The following is a 25,828-nucleotide window of genomic DNA, read 5'->3' as shown; positions in this document are numbered from 1 at the left end:
ATATAAATATGTTTTTATATATTAACCAGCTATTTTTATTTTTTTCCCTTTCATGGCCCCTTATCATCTAACACAAGTTGTCTTAATAATAGTTTACTTTATATCTTAGCACTTAAGTTACAAGCTATGAAAATATATATGTGAAGCAGCCTGGAAAATAATAAACATCACCCAAGGACAAAAAAAGAAACTTGGGGGAAAGGGTTAGCATTTTTTTTTTCAGTTGTATGAGAGATAGTTGTATCACACTAGGCAGAGGCATGCCTTTGTTATTATCATTATTCAGAGATTAAGTATACTTTAAGGAGATATATATGGATGCCAAGTTGTCTAGGGGTGGATCTTAATGGCTTTGTAATGTTATCAACTTGCCTAGGCTGAGCTACATTTCCCAGAATTCACTCTCTTGTTTGTTTCCAGTTAGGGTTGGCCACATGGGAGATTCTTGGGAGATTTGAAGGCTAGAAGAGAAACAGTGGCCATTATTTCAGCTCACACATGTTGTTGTCAGTCTGCTGACTCACTTCGTTGGTTTGAGGCAACAGCTGGGCCTGCAACTGCTCTACTTTTGCCCTGATTGCCTTTTGGTTTCTGTGACTCTTAGGCCAGGTATGTGTATCTAGGTCAATGATAAAAAGTCCCACTTCTGCTAGATACCCTTATCACCAAAGTCAGAGTAAATAAGAACTAACATGTATTCCAGTTCTTCCTCATGGGATTCTAGCTTGTGCTTGTTGGTTCCAACCTGTTCTTGATCTCCCCACTTTACCTCTGTCTTCCTTTCCCTACTGCCTGCCCCACGGACTTCAAGTTCCATTATCAGAATCAGAGACAATAACCATACAGAGATGCTTATCCAACTCTCACAATTGCATGAAGGCTATTCCCCATAACAAATCCATATTGGCTGTATGCAATTCATATCCCCTACAGATTCTGCTTCTTTGATTGGTGTTGGACGGATACAGGTGAGGAGCCATTGTGTAGAGAATTGACTTTAAACATGTTAAGATTACAATGCAAGTGAAACGACAATGTAAAGATGTCTAGAGGTAAGATAATTGGGAATTCAGTAGGAAAGATGAGGAGAGAATATAGATTTGAAATGCTTGCATGGAGGTAAATGCTAAAGTCACTACAGTGGATAAGATTCTTGGGAACATTGGTGAAAAAGGAAGAAAGGAAAAAAGACGATATACAGTTAGAACAGAGGGGAGTGAAGGAAGCCATAGCAAACATCAGCTTCTGGATCTTGATAGGGGACATCTGAATCCAAGGGGGAAAGGCTTTTACTTTTTGCCAGATAGGACCTGAGGGAATATACACAAGGGAACATGACCCAGGACTAGAAGCAGACTGAAAAATGGAACGACATGAGGACACATCAGTTGCATTTTGTGGCTCAATCTTCTTCCTATGAGGATTGAGCTCCATAACCTTAAAACCCTCACCGTGGGTTTTAATGGAGCTTGTGAAACTATGCTTTCTGCCTAACACAGCAACAGAGAAAAAGAAGGCCACAACACTTCTGAGGCAGGAATGCTTTAATGTGGTAATGAGGAAACCCTCATTTGTATTCCCGAGGCTATGCATTTGAAAAGGAAACCCCCAATTTGTATCCCTGAGGCTATGCATTTGAAAAGGAAAATAACTGTTTGGGACTAGGACTTTTTAACATACAGAGACTATCCTCAGAGATAATGCTTCCATCCAACTATTATGATATTGATTCCCTCAACAAGACCCATTTTAGACCCAATTGGGTCTGCTCAGGGTCCTGCAGAGGTAGTTCTGACCCTTTTAACCTTTATTCTCAATAAGATTTTTGGACTGCCCACTTCAAAGATGGTGCAACTGCCCCCTTGCAGAAGGCTGCATTCATTGAACTGTCTCTCCCTACTCACTTCTTAATCCTTACTGATTCTGTTGATGCTTTGGCACATCCTGGGGCCTCGGTCTTTTAGAATGCTGATTCATCCAGCAAGCATCTGCTGGAGGTAACAGCCTTGTCACATGTTTCAAGTCAAAGAAGGATGTATTGGAGGAGAGGGAAAGCTTTCATTTACTCTCTTGTAAGCAACCCAAAGGTCAGCATCACTGCCAGGACTTAGACTGGAAAATTTGTCCTGGAGGCTAGAGAAGGGTTTCCAGCCGCAAGAACAGCTAATGTACATCCCCTGTTGGACTCTGTCCTCTGTCCTCCCCACTGTCTCTATGTGTGTGCTCACTATAAGCTGCCTCTCCCTGTGGTTGTGCCCATGCCCTTTCTCCTTCTTTTCCTAAAGACCTCTCCTAGATGCTGAGAGTTTCTGGCTCATTGTGAGGTCCTCAGGGAGGCCAAAGCACATGCAGAAACCCTGCTGCTTGGCAAGAACTCTTAAGGCTGTAGCCAAGTACAAAAAAAAAATGGCAAAGTTTAGAAACAATGAGTTAATAGTCCTTCCTGGGTTGCATCATTCTGTTAGTGATAACTAATCAAATGCTTCATTTAGTCAAATCCTGTTGGACTTTTTGTTCCAAGTGCTTTCCAAGGATCAGCCTTTCTCTGACCATGGTAAATAGCCAAAGAAAAGTCAATGCATGGAAAGGTTACAAGACTTGCACAGAGACCCATGAGAGTTGAACATGTCCACACTAAATGCAGATTCTGAGCTATCAGCGTTGGGGTTGTACAGTAATATTTTTCATGCAGCTGTTTGAAGCTTTTCCTGCTTTCCTGCTCTGGTTCTTCTCTGTCTCTGCTGGAGTGGGTTCAATTTGTGGTCATCTGGAACACATAAGTTATCAGCACTTTCCCCCATTTGCCTCATGTTCCCTTCTCTCAAAAGGGGAACATGCAGTGATGTGTGTCTTGAGTATATGATCTGGTATATGAAATCCAATGTTTGGTATATCTTATTCTCAAATGGATGCCATTGCATGATGGTCATATTATATAGTTTCCTACAACTTTCTTCCTTTCAAAAATGTTGCCTAAACCTTCTACCTCCAATATCCTACTCCAATCTGATGTCTGCCCTCATGAGTCCTCTGAAATAACTCTTGCGGTCATGACCTTCATGTTATTGGCACCTACAGAAATATTTTAGTCCTCATCTTTGCACACCTCTCAGAAACATTCAACACTAATAACCACTTATCACTTCTAGTGGCACTAACAACCTTTAGTTTCCAGGACATAATATTATCCTGCCTCCCACATCTCTGGATTCTTCTCAGTTTCTAGCATCCATCTGTTTCTCGGCAACCATTGAATGTTGTATTCCATGAGAATCTCTATACTGTCTCCCAAGATGATCTTATCCATACTTATAGCTTTAATTGTCAGCTAAACACGGAGATCCCATAAATCTGTATTTTTAGGTCCTTGTCTGTGTTCTTAACTCTATGTACCTTCTTTTCATTGTTCAAATGCATCTCCAACTCCACGTCTATTGAATAAACTCAGGACCTCTACTCTGCAACCTAATTGTCTTCTGTGTCTCTATAGTTGGCACCACTGTTCATCCTTGACACTTTTCTTCCACCATGCCCATCCCATCCAACCCATCCCTAAGTGCTGTTGATTTTCCTGTTTATGGTGCTTGAATCCAGTCATGTCTCTCCATCTTTATTGCCACCCACTTAGCCAGTGCTAGATCCCATCACTTCTCAACTGGGCTCCCAACAACAGCCTTGTAAGTAGTCCCATGCATCCACTCCTGTCCCTCCTGCAACCTCAGTGTATTCTCTACTTGCTGTGGTAAGAACAAACTGTCACTCACCACCTTAAAACTCTTTGATGAATTACTGGTACTACAGACTAAAGAACAAGATTCTGACTATAACCAAAAAGGCCCTGTTTGATCTGGATCCTGTCTACCTATCCAGCTTTAACTCTGTCCTGCATGCTTCCTCTCACTCTATATTGTGGCCACACTTCTTTCAATCTGTGTTCTGTTCCTTTCTGCCTCCGGGTTTTTACACATAATATTCCATTTGCTTGCATTTCCTACTCCTTATTCCAGGTAACAGCTCCATATTTTCGGATCTTATCTTAAGTGACTATTCTTCGGGGATGTTCTCCCTGACTCCCGAGTAGACAAGTTTGTCTGCCTGTCTTATGTGCTGTGTATTTTCCAAGATGGCTATAACAATCAATACCTTCCATCTATTACGCTCTTCTTACAGTGTGACATTGACACTCCTCCTATGAAGGAAACTCCGTATTCCTTCCTCTTAAGGTGGCTATGTGACTATGTCAGAAGTGACACTGTGTGACTTCTAAAGCCAGGTCATAAAAGGTAATGCAGCTTTGGCCTGGTCTTTTTTTTGAGATGCTGACTATTGGAAGCCAGCAGCCACAATGGGAGGAAGCAACATGGAGGGGTCATTGAGATCCCAGTCAACAGCTAGCATCAACTGCCGACATGAAAGTGAGGAAGCCTTCAAGGTTACTTCAACCCCAGTCACTGTTGAACTGCAGCTGCATGAAACACCCTAAGTGAGAAATGCCCAGCTGAGCCACGTTAACCCTTAGACCTGTGAGATATAATAAGAAATAATAGTTGTTGTTTTGAGCCAATAAATTTTGAGATGATTCATTATGAAGTAGCAATAAGTAACTGAAACATGTACTTTATAGCATGTATCTAGTTGAACAACTTGTTTGGAACCATCATAACATTTGTCTATTTTTGTAAAGTATTTGAGTAATATCTATATTCCCAGATAGACTTTAAATCTCTTTGACACAAGAACAGTGCCTGATTTGTTCATCGCTGTATTTATAGCACTAGCAAAGAGCACATGGTAGGTACTCAAAAAACAAATTTTGAGTAAATTAATAAATGAATGAATCCCTATTGTTGGGACAAGTTTTTAAAACTTTCCCATATGAAAGCTTGAATTTTCTCATATGAAAGCTTGAATTCACACTGTAATGCATCGAATTGTGTAACCTCTTAATGCTTATTTGATATGACATTTCTCACTAAAAAATTAATGACTCAAAGCATACTGAATGAAGATTCACATTAATTCATCAAACATTTGTTAACTATGTGCAAAGTCACTTTGGGAATACCAAGAGTTATCACAGGGTTTCTTCCCTCCAGCTGCTCACACATGGAATGCTTCAAGAATTTACCAGAGACCACTGGCATTTAAGAATTCCACATTTTCTGTTGCTGTGATCTGAATGTTTGTGTTCCCCCCAAATTCATATGTTGAAACCCTAACCTTTAAGGTGATGGTATTAAGGGATGAAGCCTTTTGTAGGTAATTTAGATCATGAGAGTAGAACCCTCATGAGTGAAATTAGTGGCCTTATAAAAGAGGCCCTGAAAGAGAACCTTGCTTCTTTCACCATGTGAGAATGTAGCAAGAAGTTGCCATCTATGAATCAGAAACCAAGCCCTCACCAGACACAGAATCTGCTGGTGCCTTGATCCTGGACTTCCCCGCCTCTGGAGCTATGAAAAGTAAATTTCTGTTGTTTATAAAATATCTAGTTTATGGTATTTTGTTATAGCAGTCCTAATGGACTAAGACATGTGTGTTTATTTTTGTGTGTATGAGAAATGACTGAGTAAGTTTTTGTCTGTTCAATGTTCTTAAAATGATTGAGCCTCTGTGTCTTTGTGGCAATTGTAGTGTGGTCACATCCAGGAATCACTTGACTGTATTGAAATGTGATTAGAGAAAAGGCTAGGAATACATACAGATATATCTACATATGACATCTTAGTAGTTTTGAAGGACTTTGTGAATGCCGAACATCTGTTGGCTGATACTGTGGGTGGTATGGTAAATGAGAAGTTAAAGTGGACTGCAGGGCTCAGAAAAGCTATTATGGAGGTGGTGAGGCTTAAGGCAGGGTTTGAAGAATGAAAGCAGAGACAGCAATGTAAGATAGAGCAGAATGGTCATGTAGGGGAATAGTGAGAGAGGCAACTGGAAAGAAAAATTGGAGCTGAGTTACGTGGATCTTTGATGACCAGGTTAAAACCTACTTGATTCTGAAGCCTAGAACCTATAGGTGAGTGATTCTCCAGGAGAATGCAATACAGCTTCCTGGGTTGTCAAAAACACATGCTTCTGGAGAGCCCAATTTGCACTGTCCTACCTGGGGTGCCCTTCTCCTTCTTTCCTGCTTTTCTAAGATCCCTTCTGTATTGAAACAGTAAACAACAAGCCCTTGTGACTGATGAGCATATGCTGTTTCTCTGGGTGGGTTAGATCAAAAGGAAAATAAAACAAAAATATTGAAATTATGTATAATATGATCTGTGGGTATCCACGGAGATTTTTTAAAAACATAAAATGGATATGAATAAAACAGTCTCTGGGGAAGATGACCATCGCAGTGGTTGCAATGAGCAAGAAGAAAAATCTTGAGGCAGGAAGTTGATGCTTCAGACAATGTTGGTTGTCAACTCAACATTCATTGCCTGCTTTTTCACTGCTTGCAGAGCCCCAGTTTTGATCAGTTCCCCTCCTTGCTCTACAAGAATTAGGGGAGCTTGACCCCATTCCCAACTCTAGGGGAAAAACTGTACTTGGTGTAAGCCAATCATGACAGTCCCGTTCCCCCTACCAAGAATCAAATTAGGAGTATGCATGTGGCACAGTAGGACACTGAGATGTAAGGGTGGACCTGTGAAAGGTTTCTTCACTTCTTTTTTTTTTTTTTTTTTTTTTTTTTGAGACGGAGTCTTGCTCTGTAGCCCGGGCTGGAGTGCAGTGGCCGGATCTCAGCTCACTGCAAGCTCCGCCTCCCGGGTTTACGCCATTCTCCTGCCTCAGCCTCCCGAGTAGCTGGGACTACAGGCGCCCGCCACCTCGCCCGGCTAGTTTTTTGTATTTTTAGTAGAGACGGGGTTTCACGGTGTTAGCCAGGATGGTCTCGATCTCCTGACCTCGTGATCCGCCCGTCTCGGCCTCCCAAAGTGCTGGGATTACAGGCTTGAGCCACCGCGCCCGGCCGTTTCTTCACTTCTTGTTGCATATCAGGTTCTCTGAAAAACAGACTCTGAGAAGGCAATGAACATGTGGGAATTTCATGAGGGAGTGCATTTGAGATTGATGCCTGTGGGAGGAAAGAGAAGACAGCAGGAGTGGGTGAGAGAGACTTTCAGCTGTGATGTAGTTTCAGTGAATGCCTCCACCAGCCCAACAAAGAACTCTAAAGATGGTCCTGCAGAATCGTTCTGAGCTGGGGTGAGGAAGCTGGACCTTTATGTACTAGTGACAAACAGTTATTGGATATCGGCTGCTCCCGGGAAGGGAAAGTGAATTTTAGCAAGGCAAGTATTTTCAGCAAAGGGCATTTCCAAAAAGGACTGACAGCTGCAGGCTGTCTGCTAAAAACACCTCCAGCAGCTGAGAGAATACGTCTTCAATCCTAAAGAGGAATATAGGTGGCACATTTCAGAATCCACTATACTCCTAAAATAATCATACGGACAAGAGAAAGTCCCTCTTTTTCCACTGACATTATACATGAATGTATGCCTGCAATGCAACAGCCATTTCACAACCAGACTGAGACTGGAGTCAACACAGGAACATGAGGAGAACGAAGAGGACAACAAGAGAAATAGAACCAGAGCCTGTATCCATGGTGCCTGGAGCCTACCTGGGGTTCTGGACTCCTTCATATAGGTGGCAAAAATGTTGTTACTGTTTGCATCAGCCTAATTCAAGGCTTTTCTCTTGCTTGAACCCCAAGCAAGCATCCTAGCCAAGGATAGATACTTCAGGCAACAGATGAGAAGGCTTGAAAAACATTCAAAGAACGGGAAAGAAGGCACAGGCACAAGAAATATTACAAAGAAAATACCAGTAAAACCTAAGGCCTGGCACTATGAGGTACGATGGTGACTTCATTTTTATAATAGTCACAAACTTCCTTGTTTTTGGAATGGCCAAACGAATTAAATGATGGAATCAATATTCTGGCAAACATTTTAAGTGGTTGACGTGGTCTGTTTGTGTTTTGTGATAGCCCAGAACAAATGGTGCCTCAATTTCTTTCTGGGGAGCTACCTTTCCCTATTGTGAAAAATCTGGTGGAATGGGAAATCCAGATGTCTCCCCATCCAACTATGAAAGCCCAAGAGTTTCAGGAAGTAGCATCCACCTGATTCTTCTTTATTTCCCTGATATAGTGTAAGGCAGGCACCTTTTCTTGGCCATCTGGACCTTGAATTAGAAGAAGAGACAGAATAAGTGACAAAATGGTTGTATTTTTTAAAATTTCAATAGCAGCACGCTGACTGTTCCTACAATGCCTATTTCCCAGTGCTCCACCCCTGCCCACTCAAAGCTGTCCCTCTTTTGCCTGCTTCCAAACCTTTTCTTCTGCCTTCCTGTCCACATTGCGTACTCCTGAAATCCTGCTCACATTTCACCAATATCCAGTCTCTCTTTCTTTAATAGTACAACTCCTGAGCTTTAGCTAGGCACATGAATTCCCAGTTCAGGATATTTCACCCTCCCTTGCAATCTGATGTAGTCATAAGACTAAGTTCTGGTCACTGAATGTAAGTGGAAGTAATGTATGCTACTTCCAAGTTATTCCTTGATAATGGAAGGTTCACATGCTATCCTGAGCCTCTCCCTTTAATCTTGGCTGGGAGATGAAAACTGGGCAGCCATCTTGAACCATGAAATGGAAGCATGTTGAGGATTGCAGAGTGGCTTTACTAGCGTTGGATTGCACGTTTCTGGACTGTGATCTGAGAAAGAAATATGTACCCTGAATCAGCCAATCTACAGTGGGTCGCTGTCACAGCATCTTGGCATCTATCCTGAATAATTTAACTTCTAATAAGTTCTTAATTTATGAACAAACGTATCTGACATGCCTAATTAATTAGTGTTAATAATATGAAAATATTAATAAAATTAAAACTTTAGGGGTTTTGTAGTTCAAATATTGGCAGACATGAAATGTTTAAATGATTCCATAGCCAAGAGAAGCTGTGCAGACACTGGAATATTTATAGAGTAAGACAGTAAGAATCATGGTATTTGTGTTTCCATAACACTGAAGAACCATTTTCACCTTGGATCCAATCTGGAAGTTATTTTTTTCCTGCCAAAGCCTAACTTGGATAAAATCCTCTTCTTCACAAATGTGGAGCAGAAGCCATAGGAGGAGAAAACTGAGTTTCCATAGAACAGAGGACAGAGACACAGCACAGAGAATAAGATTTTATTTCCAGAGTTGTACAATAAAAGCAATGGGATTTTTGTAGAATGTTGGAGGAGATGAACTAGCCTAGTAATATAATTGCTACATCTCAAAACGTTAATTTTTGAGCAATTACTCATGTAGACATAGTTTTCTATATGTTTTCAGAAAGACCCTATGGCATAGACATTTACTGACCACCAAATATCTATGTGCTTCTCTACATTTTCTAGCCTTCCTGCAATTAGGTAGAACCATACGGCTGGTTCTGGCTGTGAAAAGTGTGATATATTATTCCTAGGCTTAAGCATTTAAGAGCCAACATATGTAGTTAAAAGCCTCCCACAAAGAAAATGCCAGGCCCATTTGACTTCACTAGTGAATTCTATCTAACATTTAAGGGAGAAATCATACCAATTCTCATAAAATCTTAGAGAAAATTGAAGAGGAGAGAATATGTTCCTCTGTAGTCTATGAGGCCAGAATTACTCTGATAGCAAAACCAGACAAAGACTACAAAAAAAGAAAACTACAGCCCAGTTTCCCTCTTGAACATAGATGTAAAAATTCTTTAAATTTTAGTGAATTGAATCAAGCAATATATAACATAAAAACTATAATGTATCACAACCAAGTAGAGTTTATCCTAGGAATACAAAGTAGTTTTAACATTCAAAATTCAATCAATGTAATTTATCACATTAACAGATCAAAAAAGAAAAACAGTATTATCATCTCGATAGATGCAGAGAAAGCATTTGACAAAAATTCAACATCTATTCCTGGTAAAATTTTCCGCAAACTAAGACTAGAAGGAAACTTCCTCAAACCACTAAAGAACATTTCAAAAGAACTGCAGTTAATATCATACTTAATGGTGAAGGTAGAATAATTTTCCCTAAGGATATCTGCTCTTGCCACTTCTATTCAATATTGTACTGGAAGTTCTAGTCAATGAAATCAGGCAAGAAGAGAAAATAAAATGTATTCAGATTAGGAAGAAAAAAATAAAACTATCTATTCAAATATGGCATGATTGTCTATATAGGAAATCCAGGTTGGGTGCAGTGGCTCATGCCTGTAATCCCAGCACTTTTAGAGGCCAAGGCAGGAGAATCACTTGAGGCCAGAAGTTCGAGGCCAGCCTGGGCAACATGGTGAGACCTTGTCTATTAAATAAAACCCAAATCCAATAGAATTTACAAAAAAGTTGTTAGAACTAATAAGTAAGTTATATATACCATTTACTATACAAGCAATCAGAATTGAAATTTTTAAAATAATGCTATTTGTAATAGCATTAAAAATATGAGAGATTTGTAGACAAATCTGGCAAAAGCTGTGCAAGATCCGTGTACTAAAAACATTTAAATATTGAGAAAAATTAAATTTCATGGATCAGAAGACTCAATATTTTTGAGATGTCAAGTCTCCCTGAACTGATCTTTACATTCAACTCAGTCCAAATCAAAATCTCAGTAGGCTTTTGTCATGGAAATTAACAGACAAATTCTAAAATGGATATTGATATGCGAAGAACTAGAGCAGCAAAAACTACTTTGAAAAAGAAAAATAAATTTGGAGAAATAACACTCCCTGACTTCAAGATTTATTAAAAAGCTATGTTAATGAAGATAATGTGGTATTGGCATAAAGGCAGACAAACAGATCAATGCAACAGAAGAGAAACTCCAGAAATAGACCCACACATACAAGATCAATTAATTTCTGACAAAGGTGCCAAGGCAATATAGTGGAAAAAAGATAGTATTATCAACAAATGATACTGTAACAATCACACATCTATATGCCAATAAAAAGAGCACTTTGATCCATGTCTAGAAGAAAACGTACAAGAAAATCTTTGTGATCTTGGACTAGGCAAAGCTTTCCTAGATATGACACCAAAAGCACGATCTATAAAAGAGGAAAATAATGTGAAATGAACTTCATTGAAACGAAAAATGTATGCTCCTCCAATGATGATGTTAACAGAACTAAAAGACAAGCCACAGGTGGAGAGAAAATATTTGTAAATTACATGTCCAGTATATATGAAGAACTCCAAAACCAATCATAAAGAATATAAAGAAGCCCCCAAAATTTGGAATAGACAACGAAAGTAGATATATGGATGACAAATAAGCACAAAAAGATGCTCAACATCATTAGGGAAATTCCAATTAAAACCACAATGTGATATTACTACATACCTATGAGAATGGCTGAAATTTAAAAGGCTGGTTATATATACCAAATGTTGGGGAAAATATGGAGAAACTAAAATTCTCATTCCCTGCTGGTAGGAATATCAAATGGTACAACGACTTGGAAAATAGGCAGTTTCTTTAAAAGTTAACCATACATCTATCACATGAGCCAAATCAGAGTCATGCTGAATGAATGAAGCCAGAACAAAGGGTACATACTGTATATTATTCCAATTCTATAAATTCTAGACAAATTAAACTAACGTATAGTGAGAAAACATGAGTGATAGCCTGGGGGAGGGGATGGAGAGGGGCAGAAAGAGAAGTTACAAGGGAGTACAAACAAACTTTTGGAGTGATGGATGTGTTCATTATATTGAATATGGTAATGGTATATATACTTGTTAAAATTTGTCAAACTGTACACTTTAAATATATGCAATTTATTGTAGTTCAATTATACTTCAATAAAACCATTTTGTCAAAAGTGCTGTAAGGTAAAGATCAGATTAAGGGTGTAGCCCTCAATAAAATCTCTCACCTGTACAACATTACTCAGGGAAAAAAATATAATTAAGACGATGGCCTTCTCTGCCCTCTTCTAGATTCTTTCATTATTAAATCAATAGAGAGAGAAAGACGTGGGATTTACAAAACAGCAAAAAATGTGCCAGATCTGTTAATTATGTCCTCAAAAGAACTATGGGTGTGGCTGTTACATAGCATTGACTACAACCATATTTTAAGAAGTCTAATAAGGCTTTATTAAGTTTATTTTTAAAGTGTCAAATTCAGCGGTTTTAGTATAGTCACAAAGTTGTACAACCAATATCACTAATTCCAGAGCAGTTTCATCAGCCCCAAAAGACACATCATACCTAATTAGCACTCACTTTTCATTCCTCCTTCCTGCTAACCCCGGGAAACTAGTCTACTTTCTGTTTCTATGGATTTGCCTATTTTGGAGATTTCTTATACATTGTATTATATAAAATATGGCCTTTCACATTTGTCTTCTGTCATTTAGCATAATGTTTTTAAGGGTCATCCGTGTTGTAGCATGTGTCACTGCTTCATTCCTTTTTATGGATAAATAATATTCCATTACATAGATGTACCATTTTTATTAATCAGTTTACCCATTGTTAAGTCTGATAAGTTTTTAAGAGTCTTGGCCGGGCGCGGTGGCTCAAGCCTGTAATCCCAGCACTTTGGGAGGCCGAGGCGGGCGGATCACGAGGTCAGGAGATCGAGACCATCCTGGCTAACACGGTGAAACCCCGTCTCTACTAAAAATACAAAAAGAAATTAGCCGGGCGTGGTGGCGGGCGCCTGTAGTCCCAGCTACTCCGGAGGCTGAGGCAGGAGAATGGCGTGAACCCGGGAGGCGGAGCTTGCAGTGAGCCGAGATCGCGCCACTGCACTCCAGTCTGGGCGACAGAGCTAGACTCCGTCTCAAAAAAAAAAAAAAAAAAAAAGAGTCTTGTGGCTGGGCGTGGTGGCTCAAACCTCTAATACCATCACTTTGGAAGGCAGAGGAGTGTGGATCATTTGAGGTCGGGAGTTCAAGACCAGCCAAGTTAACATGGTGAAACCCTGTCTCTACTAAAAACACAAAAATTAGCTGGGCAGTAGTGGCGCAAGCCTGTAATCCCAGCTACTCGGGAGGCTGAGGCAGGAGAATCGCTTGAGCCTGGGAGGTGGAGGTTGCGGTGAGCCCAGATGGGGCCACTGCACTCCAGTCTGGGCAAGAGAGTGAGACCCTGTCTCAAAAAAAAAAAAAAAAAAAAAAAAATCTTGTACTGCTGGAGAAGCCACAAGTCTGGGCAATAACAAATGAAATAAAATAAGACGACTATTCAAGCCTTAAAATCCTCCAAGGACCTTGAGTATATACAACCTTTATTTAATCAATCAAAATTTTTTTTTTATAAAACGAAATAGGCCGGGCGCAGTGGCTCACGCCTGTAATCCCAGCACTTTGGGAGGCCGAGGCGGGAGGATCACGAGGTCAGAAGATCGAGACCACCCTGGCTAACACGGTGAAACCCCGTCTCTACTAAAAATACAAAAAATTAGCCGGGTGTGCTGGAGGGCGCCAGTAGTCCCAGCTACTCGGGAGGCTGTGGCAGGAGAATGGCGTGAACCCAGGAGGCGGAGCTTGCAGTGAACCGAGATTGCACCTCTGCACTCCAGTCTGGGTGACAGAGCGAGACTCCGTCCCCCCTCCCCCCCCAAAAAAAAAAACACAAATAAAACGAAATAAACCATCTTTGGGTCCCCAGTCTTCTAAGGCCAGCAGACAACACTAGATAGACTGAAGGAGGGCATGTATGTTCTTCAGTAACTACTTTAGTTATTGCAAGAAGTGGAATAGAAAAAGGAGAGCTGCTAGAGGGCAGGCCAGGGACCACCAAGAACAATGGACAAGAGAGTTTCTTCCAGAGAAAAAATCAGGGCCTGATTCAGAATGTTCTTCACTCTCAGGATAGGGGCCTCCACTCACACACAGCAGAGTTTTGGAACTGCTACATCTGGTAACTGCTGTGTGTCTCTTTCTTTTCCTTTCCAAATGAGAGTGCTTATTTCCACCATTATATGTTAGGTGTGTGTTGGAAGGGGAGGCCAGACGATTTGTTGTTTTCATTAGGCTTTTGGACCAAGAAGAACCAGGACTGGTCCAGAGGTGAAGGCTATCATGCATTGCCCAGAGATGCAGAATTATAAACTATATTAATAGATTACATGGGACTTTGGGTGGCCTCCTTTGGGGAATGGTGGAGGGTATTCTATACATGGGAATGTATTTAGATCAGGAGGAGGTTTCCCTTTGGCTAAAGGCAACTTTCCAGAAGAGGAAGCAGCTGTGAGCCACTGGCCAACACTAACAGCAGCTGGGAGATGTATGCACCTGCCTGGTGTAAGTCATCAAGGTGGGGGGCACCAATAGCATCTACTACAGGGTTAATGGAAGCAAGGGGATATTTGGTAAACAGAAGTGTGGACTGTGGCAGAGGCATTTAGTGCACATTGAATATCCATGTGTTTCTCCACATTTCCAAGCCCTCTTTACAAATAAATGGGGTCATGGGGCCAAAGTGCTTGAAGAAGTAAAATTTGTCACTTTCAAGGCAAAGCATTTAAGAGTCTCCTGGTTCTTCTCTTTTCCTGCCTCAGCAATCATGAAGCTCAAATGCTAAGATATCAGCGTCGGCACGGTGGCTCACACCTGTAATCCCAGCACTTTGGGAGGCCGAGGCGCGTGGATCACCCGAGGTCAGGAGTTCAAGACCAGCCTGGCCAATATGGCCAAACCCAGTCTCTACTAAAAATACAAAAATTAGCCAGATACAGTGGAGCACGCCTGTAATCCCAGCTACTCAGGAGGCTGAGGCAGGAGAATCACTTGAACCTGGGGAGTGGAGGTTGCAGTGTCGCCTGGGCGACAAAGCAAGACTCCGTCTCAAAAAACAAACAAACAAAAACAAAGATGTCAGCGTCTCCATTAGCCTGTGTCGCTATGTGGAACAGAGCTACCCGCAATGCTCACCTTGTTGGCCCACATTTAACTTATATCCTGAGCTCAAAATAAACCTTTGTTGTGTTAAGTCACTTGTTTGGATGTGTATTTGTTATATTTTGAATTGGTTTATCCATTCGAGTTGGATTAGGAAAGCAGAGATACTGTAAGTGATATGGAATTTTGAATTTATGATAAGGATTACATCTTATGGAGTTGTGAAAGCTGGTGAAGAACCATATAGAAAGCTGTTGTCCACTGAGTACACAAAGAAGGAAGCAATAGATACAGGGACCTCCTTGAGGGTAAAGGGTGGGAGGAGAGTGAGGGTTGAAAAACTACATATCAGGTACTATTCTCACTACCTGGGTAGCAAAATTATCTGTGCACCAAACCCCCAACATGCAATTTACCCACGTAAAAAAATCTGCAGTGTACCCCCTGAACCTAAAATAAAATTGAAAATAAATACATTGGCCGGGCGCGGTGGCTCAAGCCTGTAATCCCAGCACTTTGGGAGGCCGAGACGGGCGGATCACGAGGCCAGGAGATCGAGACCATCCTGGCTAACACAGTGAAACCCCGTCTCTACTAAAAAAATACAAAAAACTAGCCGGGCGAGGTGGCGGGAGCCTGTAGTCCCAGCTACTCGGGAGGCTGAGGCAGGAGAATGACGTAAACCCGGGAGGCGGAGCTTGCAGTGAGCTGAGATCCGGCCACTGTACTCCAGCCCGGGCGACAGAGTGAGACTCCGTCTCAAAAAAAAAAAAAAAAGAAAAAGATAAATACATTAATAACTAATAAATAAAATCATAGCCAAAAAAAGAGTTATGGCCTCTGCATATGATGATGAGTGTGAAGTCACTGTAGGTAGCAGGGCCAGAAGTCAGAAAGAAACGTTGGATATAAAGTGGGAGAAAGCAAGGCCAAACTGGAGCCCATAAGGACAAACTGGAAACCATCCATTACTGACCGTCTCCAGTTTCAATGATGTGCGTGACCTGCAGAAGTTGGCATCTTTTGTCACGGAGCTGCATATGCATCTGGCTCAGGACTTAAAGAAACTGAAGGAGGTCAGGAAGGAGGTAAAGAATCTGTGGGTCCAGCTGTTGTCCCATATCAACAAAGTGACCCAGCATATCCGCAGCGATATGTACAGCCTGCAGGATTGCCTGGCAGCTTACACTGAGCTGCAGAGAATAATGGCTACTACCTCACCTTTACCTTCTAAATTCTCATGTGGCCAACCACAAAAGAGAACCACACAGGGAAGGAAATTCTGAGAAACATAGTTCCAAGTTAGCTAAGTTGACCTACAAAACCACTACATGTAGCCTAACGTAATACAGACTCAGAAAAGTGATGGCAGTGTGACACCCAGAACTTGAGTAACACAACAAAGTAAGAAAAAAATCAAAATGAAGACAATTATCTCAGCCACACTTGGCTAAAAATATCCATCAATTCATAGAGAAAACAATTAAAAACTAAATGTAGGAAATCAAATGATTATAGTCAGTGCTGCACACAATTTAAAGTATAGTGATTAAGAGCACAGATTTTGTAAAGTCAAAAATCCATTTACAGGCTGTATGATATTACACAGTGACTTCTTTTCTCTGTGACTCATTTCTAAATCTATAAAATGGGGCTAGTAAAACTTTTCTCATAGGGTTGTCGTGAAGATTAAAAGAGTTAATAAAAATAAAGCCCTTGTAACTGTGTTTGGTGCATAAGTGCTTATTAAATGTTAATATTTTAGTTATTACATATAACCATGCTTTAACTTTATGTAAGATACACACTTATGATGCTCAGTCAATTTCTACGTTGTCTTTACGAAGTTCCAGGTGAAATGTTGCTCCATGTGTTATGGCAGATAGGTACTTGGAATGGGGACCCCTGCCTGAGAGTTGTAAGCAAGATGCTGTTGTCCAGAATGGGGAAAACCAAGTCTGTAGTCTCTCTTGCAGAATGCTTCCCTTTCAAAAAGATGTCTGATATAATCTATAGCTCAGTAACATGAATTATTATCACTTATATATTAAGTTGGTGCAAAAGTCATTGTGGTTTTGCCATTGAAAGTAATTGCAAAGCCGCAATTACTTTTGCACCGACCTTATGTGCATATATGTTTATGTGTTTCGTTGACATGGGGCTTCTCACCTAGAACAGTGATATATTCACATTCTGTGAATCATTCGAGAGAAAGCAGAGACCATCTACTTTAAAAAAAGAAACTCTTCTAAAATTTTTCCTGTGTCTTCTGTTAAGGCATCCTCTTAGGTAAATAAAGCCAGGGTATTCAAGCAAGTACAATTGTGGTTTATCAGACTCAATTCTAGATCTGCTGATAATTTTCCCTCGAACATCTGTATGTATTTGTGTGTATGTGTCTGTGCACGAGAGGCTATTATCAAATCAGAGTTTGTATTAGTAGATGTTCACAGCCAATTTGGTTGATGGCATTTTGTTAACAGGTATGGCTGGGCTTTTCCAATTTCTCTTATAAAAAAGAAAAAAGGTATTCAATGACATGTAAAAACATCATAGAGATGGTTAGGTGTAGTGGCTCACACCTGTAATCCTAGAACTTTGGGAGGCAGAGGCAGGAGGATCACTTGAGGCTAGGAGTTCAAGATCAGCCTGGGCAACATGGCAAGACCCTGACTCTACAAAAAAAATTTTAAAAAAATTAGTGGAGCAAGCTGAACATGGTGGCACATTCCCATACTCGCAGTTTCTCAGGAGGCTCAGGCAAAAGGATCACCTGAGCCTGGGAATTTGAGGCTGCAGTGATCTGCTACTGCTTCTTTGCACTCTAGCCTGGGCAACACAGCAAGACCCATCTCTTTAAAAAATCATACAGTTGCATTCATTGAGACTTATGTCTGCATTCTTTTCAAGGTCTCTAGGTAGTGAGTGGGCTCTTCCTGATTGTCATGGTTGATTCCATGCCATCAGCCCTCTTGTCTCCAGGGGACCCATATGGAAAAAAGTTACCCACATTCCTCTCTATCTGACCATGCTGTTCAACTTAAATCAGATCAATGTAGATTTTTTTTTAAACTGAAGGATGTGTGGCAAATAATTCTGTTTAATAAGAGAATCCTGATTTTTAGCTAGGCATATTTCTTCTAAGAATAAAGGACTACATTTTCTGGCTTCCCTTGTTGCAGAAATGTGATCAAGTTCTGACCAATGGGATTTAGTGGAGGAGGTGTGTGCAACCTTTGGGAAGGCAGTTTAAAGGAGCTCAGTGTTTAAAGGAGGGCTTTTTGCTTTTCTTCCTTGTTCTTTCCTAGATGGAATACAGATATAATGGCTGGAGCTCCAGCATCCACTTTGGGATGTGGGATGACCTAAAGGACAGAAGTTGCATGGTAAGAATGGCTGGGCAAAAAGTTGGGATGATCGTAGATTCCCGATGACTTTGTGAAGTTATCATACCAATTGTCATCTGTATACCTATGAGCTTGTTTTGTGCAAGAGAATAAACTATTGTGTTTTTAGCCACTGTATTCAAGTCTCTGTTACAACTAGCTGAATACAATACTTAATACAATCAGGAAGTCCTGGAAGGTTTTTAGAAACATTTTCTTTGCCGGAATGGTATCTCCTGTGGATCCTCCTTCAGTTCCAAATCTAGCTTTACCACCTCAGGTTGGTGACAACTGCCCAAATTCAAATGACCATTGAATTCTCCCTCATTCCTTTCTACATGAGGAACTTCACCCTGGGGTTCCTTAAAGCATTAAGCAGTGTCTTTGATTTCAGCCAATAGGCCTGGACAGAGACTAGCTGGTGGCTCCAGCACAATCCTAGTTTTATAAATGATGATAATGTGGATCATCCATTCTAGTTTAGACATCCTATCAGTGACAACTGTAGAGTTGATGACCCATTTAACTATGACACCAACTGTGTCATGTCAGTTTAGGCCCTCTGGAAAGCAGATGTCAATATGGAGTTAGATGTACAGGAGATATATTAAGAGTAACACCTGTAAAGGATAAAGAGGAAGGTGAAAACCCATAGATTTTGCAGATATAAGTGGTGGGCTTAGTTTGTAATAGATGGGGAAAGCCTCAGCTTTGCTTGTTTCCCAAGGCTGAGGTCCTGGTTCGAGGTGAATGGTGATTGCAGCCAGATATTTAACGGGAAGAGTCCGGAAGTCAGAGAACCATAGAAGTGCTGAGATAAGCTCTCCATACTTCCCTGGTGGATGGCCAAATTAAACACATGGGAGAGACCCAAAAGATCCTGGGGAAAAGTGAAAGCCAAGGGAAACATGAAAACTGGCTGCAACTTTGAATACATTTTTTAACCACACATAGTTCGATCAGCAGAGGGTAGAAGCCTTATAAGCTCAAACTGTTTCAACACAACCTCAGCCAAATTAATTGGCAATCACTAAGTTATTCAGAGATGGGGGCAATCTTTAGAAAGTTGGGCTGAAATGTTAAAATAAGAATTAAAAATGTGAGCAGAGACATCAGTGACTGCATACTAGGAGTGAGGTGAGTGAAGGCAGATTCCGCAGTTTAAGTTCAGAAAAGGTGTTAAACACCAAACAAGCAAAATAAACAAAGAAAAAGGCTTCAGAAAAATAAAACAATCGAGAATCATAATAATATATTCTATAAAATATTATCTGAAGTGTTCAATTTTCTTTTTTTCTCTCTCTTTTTTTTTTAATACTGCTCCTTGCAGAGCACCCTATAGGCAGTGTGCCGAGAGTAGCCTGAAGTGTTCAATTCTAAACTAAAAATTGATAGACATATAAAAAAACTGGAAAGTGTAACCTAAACGCAGAGGGAAAAGTAGTCAATAGAAACTGACTCTGATTGAACTCAAATGTTGGATTTAGCAGAGACTGTCTTCAAAGCAGGTATTATACATTTGCCAAAGAAATTAAAGAAAACTATGTTTGATAAATTAAAAGGAAATATGTTAATAGTGAGTTAACAAATAGAGAATCTTAATAGTGAAATAAAAAAATTCTAGAGTTAAAAAGCACAATAACTGAAATGAATTTTTTACTTTTTATTTTACTTTAAGTTCTGGGATACATGTGCAGAATGTGCGGGTTTGTTACATAGGTATACGTGTGCCATGGTGGTTTGCTGCATCTGTTAACCCATCATCTAGGTTTTAAGCCTTGCATGCATTAGGTATTTGTCCTAATGCTCTCCCTCCCCCACCCCCCGACAGGCCCCTGTGTGTTCTGTTCCCTTCCCGGTGTCCATGTGTTCTCATTGTTCAAATTCCACCTATGAGTGAGAACATGTGGTGTTTGGTTGTCCGTTCCTGTCACAGTTTGCTGAGGATGATGGCTTCTGGCTTCATCCATGTCCCTGCAAAGGACAGGATCTCATTCCTTTTTATGGCTGAATAGTATTCCATGGTGTATATGTACCACATTTTCTTCATCCAGTCTATCACTGATGGGCATTTGGGTTGGTTCTATGTCTTTGCTCTTGTAAATAGTGCTGTAGTAACCATATGTGTGCATATGTCTTTATAGTAGAATGATTTATATTCCTTTGGGTATATACCCAGTAATGGGATTGCTGGTATTTCTGGTTCTAGATCCTTGAGGAATCACCACTCTGTCTTCCACAATGTAAATTAAGCTAGTTTACATTCCCACCAACAGTGTAAAAGCATTCCTATTTCTCTACAGCCTCGCCAGCATCTATTGTTTCTTGACTTTTTAATAATCGCCATTCTGACTGGCGTGAGATCGTATGTCATTGTGGTTTTGATTTGCATTTCTCTAATGATCAGTGATGTTGAGCTTTTTTTCGTATGTTTGTTGGCTGAATAAATGTCTTCTTTTGAGAAATGTCTGTTCATATCCTTTGCCCACTTTTTGATGGGTTTGTTTTTCTCGTAAATTTGTTTAAGTTCCTTGTAGATTCTGGATATTAGACCTTTATCAAATGGGTAGATTGTCAAAATTTTCTTCCATTCTGTAGGTTGCTTGTTCACTCTGATGATAGTTTCTTTTGCTGTGTAGAAGTTCTTTAGCTTAATTAGATCTCATTTGTCAATTTTAGATTTTGTTGCAATTGCTTTTGGCGTTTTCATCATGAAATTTCTGCCCACACCTATGTCCTGAATGACATTGCCTAGGCTTTCTTCTAGGGTTTTTATGGTTTGGGGTTTTACATTTAAGTCTTTAATTCATCTTGAGTTAATTTTTGTATAAGACATAAGGAAGGGGTCCAGTTTCAGCTTTCTGCATATGGCTAGCCAATTTTCCCAGTACCGTTTATTAAATAGGGAATCCTTTCCCCATTGCTTCTTTTTGTCAGGCTTGTTGAAGATCAGATGATTGTAGATGTGTGGTGTTATTTCTGAGGTCTCTGTTCTATTCCATTGGTCTATATGTCTGTTTTAGTGCCAGGACCATGCTGTTTTGGTTACTGCAGCCTTGTAGTATAGTTTGAAGTCAGGTAGCATGATGCCTCCAGTTTTGTTATTTTTACTTAGGATTGTCTTGGCTATACGGGGTCTTTTTGGTTCCATATGAAATTTAAAGTAGTTTTTTTCTAATTCTGTGAAGAATGTCAGTGGTAGTTTGATGGGAATAGCATTGAATCTATAAATTACTTTGGGCAGTATGGCCATTTTCACAATATTCATTCTTCCCGTCCACGAGGATGGAAAGTTTTTCCATTTGTTTGTGTCGTCTCTTATTTCCTTGAGCAGTAATTTTTAGTTCTCCTTGAAGAGGTCCTTCACTTCCCTTGTTAGCTGTAGTACTAGGTATTTTATTCTCTTTGTAGCAGTTGTGAATAGTTCATTCATTCATGATTTGGCTCTCTGCTTGTCTATTGTTGGCGTATAAGAATGCTTGTGATTTTTGCACATTGATTTTGTACCCTGAGACTTGGCTAAAGTTGCTTATCAGCTTAAGGATTTTTGGGGCTGAGATGATGGGGTTTTCTAAATATAGAATCATGTTGTCTGCAAACAGAGACAATTTGACTTCCTCTATTCCTATTTAAATATCCTTTATTCCTTTCCTTGCTTCATTGTCCTGGCCAGAACTTCCAATACTATGTTGAATGCGAGTGGTGAGAGAGGGATTCTTGTAATGAAGATTTTAACAAAGCTGTTTAAACTGTCAGTTTGGTCAATTTATTTGAGCCCTATTTTATTTTTTTGGCAGCTGTAAAGAGTAAATTACTTAATGACATACTGTTGATCTCTGAAACAGAGATTATTCATAAAAGGCAGATAAAATAATTATTTTCAAATGTTATTATGTTTCTGCTTTCTTTCTAAAAGGTTTTTTGTGATTAACAATTAAGTGTTGAAATATAAGCCAGGCACGGTGGCTCACCCCTGTAATCCCAGCACTTTGGGAGGCCGAGGCCAGTGGATAACCTGAGGTCAGCAGTTCGAGACCAGCCTGGCCAACATGGTGAAACCCCGTCTCTATTAAAAATACAAAAAAATTTGCTGAGTGTGGTGGCGGGTGCCTGTAATTCCAGCTACTCGGGAGGATGAGGCAGGAGAATCACTTAAACCTGGGAGGTGAAGGTTGCAGTGAGCCAAGATCCAGATCGTGCCATTGCACTCTAGTCTGGGCAACAAGAGTGAAACTCTGTCTCAAAAAAAAGAAAAAGAAACAAAAACTATTTGCCAACTCCATTGAGTCTTACACAAATACAAGAATAATGTTTCCTGCAGTTGTTTATGGAAGGTTATATTTTTACTCTGGAATTATTATTGATAACATAATTCATATTATTTTCAGATACTTGGTCATGGCAGGCAGTTGCTTTAAGCAAAGTGTACTATGTTTGCTTTAAAAAAACAAGTTTCTTCAGTTTTTTCAGCTGTGCTCAAATCCAGGTAGTTCAGAGGGAGGTCCATGTTTCTCTGTGTTGTTTGGATTTCCATTTCTTTCAACCTTGGCCATTTCAATCCCTTCAAGATCTCTTTTTAATGTGTCCTATGGTTTACTTAATGTCTAATTTCTTCCAACCCATCACATTTCTCTTTTATGGTTATTTCCCTTGGTATTGGATACCAACCCTTAGGAAAGTGCTCTGCTAGGTCTCGAGAATGGAGGAACTTTAGAGAATAAGTAACATATAGGCATGTAAATTATACACCCACTGTCTAGTTGACATCAATTTTATCAGTTTACACATGTACCTTCTTACTCCTTTCTGCATTGCTTCACCCACACACTGTCTGAGCCCTGTGTCTTATATTTCAATCCTTGATGAAAGTAGACTTTGCTGGTTTTATAAATATGAAATCCTGTCACTAAGAAGGCATAATCTTATAGTTCTGACACTGACCCCATGCTGAAGACTGGGGTGCAGTCTTTTGGAGTATTTTCTCTTCTGACTCCTGAAATCACTGACTTGGATATATTTGTGGCCTGAGTAATCCCTTTGCTAATGATTGTGAAAAATGACTAAAATATCACCCAATTATGATGCTCTATTCAGGTTTTCAAGAAGAAGTCATAAAATCCCTTGCAAGTCATCTAATCTTGGAAACAAAACTTGCTTTCAAATAAATTCAAACATAGTCTGTTACAGCCTTAGGGAACAAACAGAATGCATTGATTATTCCATTTATTTGATGTTTAGGCCCATCTAAGAAAGTAGTGATAAATTCATGCCTTAGTAAATTGTAGACAATTTCCATTATTCTGTTTCCTCCTCTACCCACCCCTTCCCACACATACCCACTAAAAATGTTGCTGCCACCACTATCCTAAAAGCCAAAGAATCATTTTTTGTAGCACTAAAGTGGAGCGTGAAGAATGGGATAAAGGGTATTCCATGTGCATGCCATTTTCTTGGAGTAGTTCTGTGATACCCATCCCACGGCCCACATCCAATTTACTGGATGTGATAAGACTTAGAGTACACATGTTACGGTTAGGGATAATATTTGTACATACTGTAATAATGAATGTGCACTGCGTGGATTTTTTTGGAGTCCACACTATTATCAGTATGAGAGGTGAAGAGAAAACACATGTGTTTGGATCTTCACTGAATACTCTGGAGAAGAGAAAGAGCTGATGAACAAAACATGGAGAACAAAATCGTTCACTCGGGTACAAGAGAAACAATCGGGGTGATGTTCGCAGGTCCTTGTGATCAGAAGTAAGAATGGGGAGGGAGGCTTCTAAATATTTTTAAAAGAGAGTTATAGCTATGGCACCAGTCTTTGAATATATAGGAAGACCAAATCCTGGGTTATTAGAGGTCAAATAGAGGAAACTTACTGGGGATGAGAAGGGAAAGGGTCAAAGAGCCTTGCCAAGTTGTGTCATCATATGATGCTAGAGTGTACTTACATTAGCAAAAGGGAATTTGGGACTCAGTTAAGCTCTTTTACATATTTTTCTCGTATTCTTAGGACTACACATGTAGTGAATTTTTATACTATGTTGTCTCAGCATCATTTTGAATATATTGGACTTTCTCATACCAGAAGCAGGGCTTAGTCACCCTTGACACAGTTTCCAGCTCTCCACCTCTTCCCTGTTCTTCAATGTGGTCGATCCAGATATCCACCTTATACAGTTACCTGCTGGTGACCACCTCCCTACGGGACAGCTAGATACAACCTACTTGACTGGCCCCATTGACCCCCCACACTCTGCATGGGCCGCACGGATCTGCCACAGTGACCCCTTCTCAGTCACAGCGTGCCTCCGTGGAACTCCTGCCTGCTGGCTTTCAACCCACCGAGGAGAACTCCCCACGGGAAAGCGGCCTGGGAATGCCTGGACCCGGATTAAGGCCTAGGCCCACAGGGCCCTCACTCTCTCTTGCTCCCCACCTGCTGGCTAAGCATGGATGGCCCAGAGGGTTTCTTCCTTCCTGCTGGCCCTGAGAGGAATCTGTAAAGAAGATGCTGCCTCTGGTATTTCACGTGTTCTGTGGAGCTGCCTCTCTGTGTCTCACCCCACCCGCACACCCGGACCTGACTTCCTTCCCAGTCGGCGTTCTCCTAGAGAGTGGCTCTCTTGGCAGGAATACACCGGACACAGGTCAGACAAGGGTCACAAGGGCGTCTGCGACTATAAACAACTTTCTTGTGAGAGGGACACCTGGTCATGAGTTGATCACTTAGGAATGAGACTGTCTACCAGGATAAAGAAGTGTCCTGAGGCCCCGTCCCCACTTCAGGGGCGCTCGCGCTCCTCCTCTCCACCCCTGGCTGTGGGCTCACGCGGCGAGGGTCGTGGTGACCTGGGGGGCATGGGGCCGGCGAGCTCTGGGAGGTTCGCACCCTCGGGGACTGGGAGTCCAGTTCCCGGACCCAGGCGAGGCCCCCAGCTTATGACCCGCCCCCATCGCCGTGATCCTCAGGGCCGGGGACCCCCGACTCCACGCGACCGTGACCACATCCAGGTCGCCCCAAAAACACAGACACGTCCTTTCTGACCTGATGATTCCACTCCCGTCATCTCAGAGACTGTCCAGCACCCCCCTCCCTCGGCCTGGGAGTTTGTCATGGCAGTGCAGCAGACAATCCATGTACACACGCACGTCTGGCCTGGGTACACCTGAGGTCACCTGACCACATAGAACCCCTCCCCATCTCTTCTGACCCAAGGATTCTCCCACTCGCTCTCCCTGTGACGGTGTCTGGCGTGGGGGAGGGGGGTTGTCCCTTTTCCCCAACCTGGCCACGATGACCTTGGCATTGGGTTCAGCAGAACCCCCTCCCACATACACCAGGCCCCGTCAAACCCCTGTGACCAGTTTCACTACCACCATCTTGGTGAGTGTGTGTCTGACCTCTGCAGAAATACACATCGACCCCTAGCCGGCCCGACGACTTTGTCACCTGTGCTCAAGTGATGGCTCCCCTTCTCTTCACACCCACCTGACCTGGGGATACCTGAGGCCAATGTGACTCTATCTA

The 25,828-nt window shown here is 41.1% G+C and overlaps 1 long non-coding RNA gene across 1 annotated transcript; it reads left to right on the top strand.

Moving 5' to 3' along the window:
* The first annotated feature begins 247 nt into the window (after positions 1-247).
* On the top strand, positions 248-24,551 carry LOC139360766 (uncharacterized). Its single transcript, XR_011618241.1, has 3 exons — positions 248-609; positions 18,214-18,291; positions 24,311-24,551. It is a non-coding gene; the product is annotated as an uncharacterized lncRNA (long non-coding RNA).
* The last annotated feature ends 1,277 nt before the right edge of the window (positions 24,552-25,828 follow it).

Source organism: Macaca nemestrina, chromosome X (genome assembly GCF_043159975.1).
Source record: "Macaca nemestrina isolate mMacNem1 chromosome X, mMacNem.hap1, whole genome shotgun sequence".
In the NCBI taxonomy this organism is placed as follows: domain Eukaryota; kingdom Metazoa; phylum Chordata; class Mammalia; order Primates; family Cercopithecidae; genus Macaca; species Macaca nemestrina.
The sequence above is the reverse complement of the archived record's forward strand: the minus strand, read 5'-3'. Positions and strand labels throughout refer to the sequence as shown.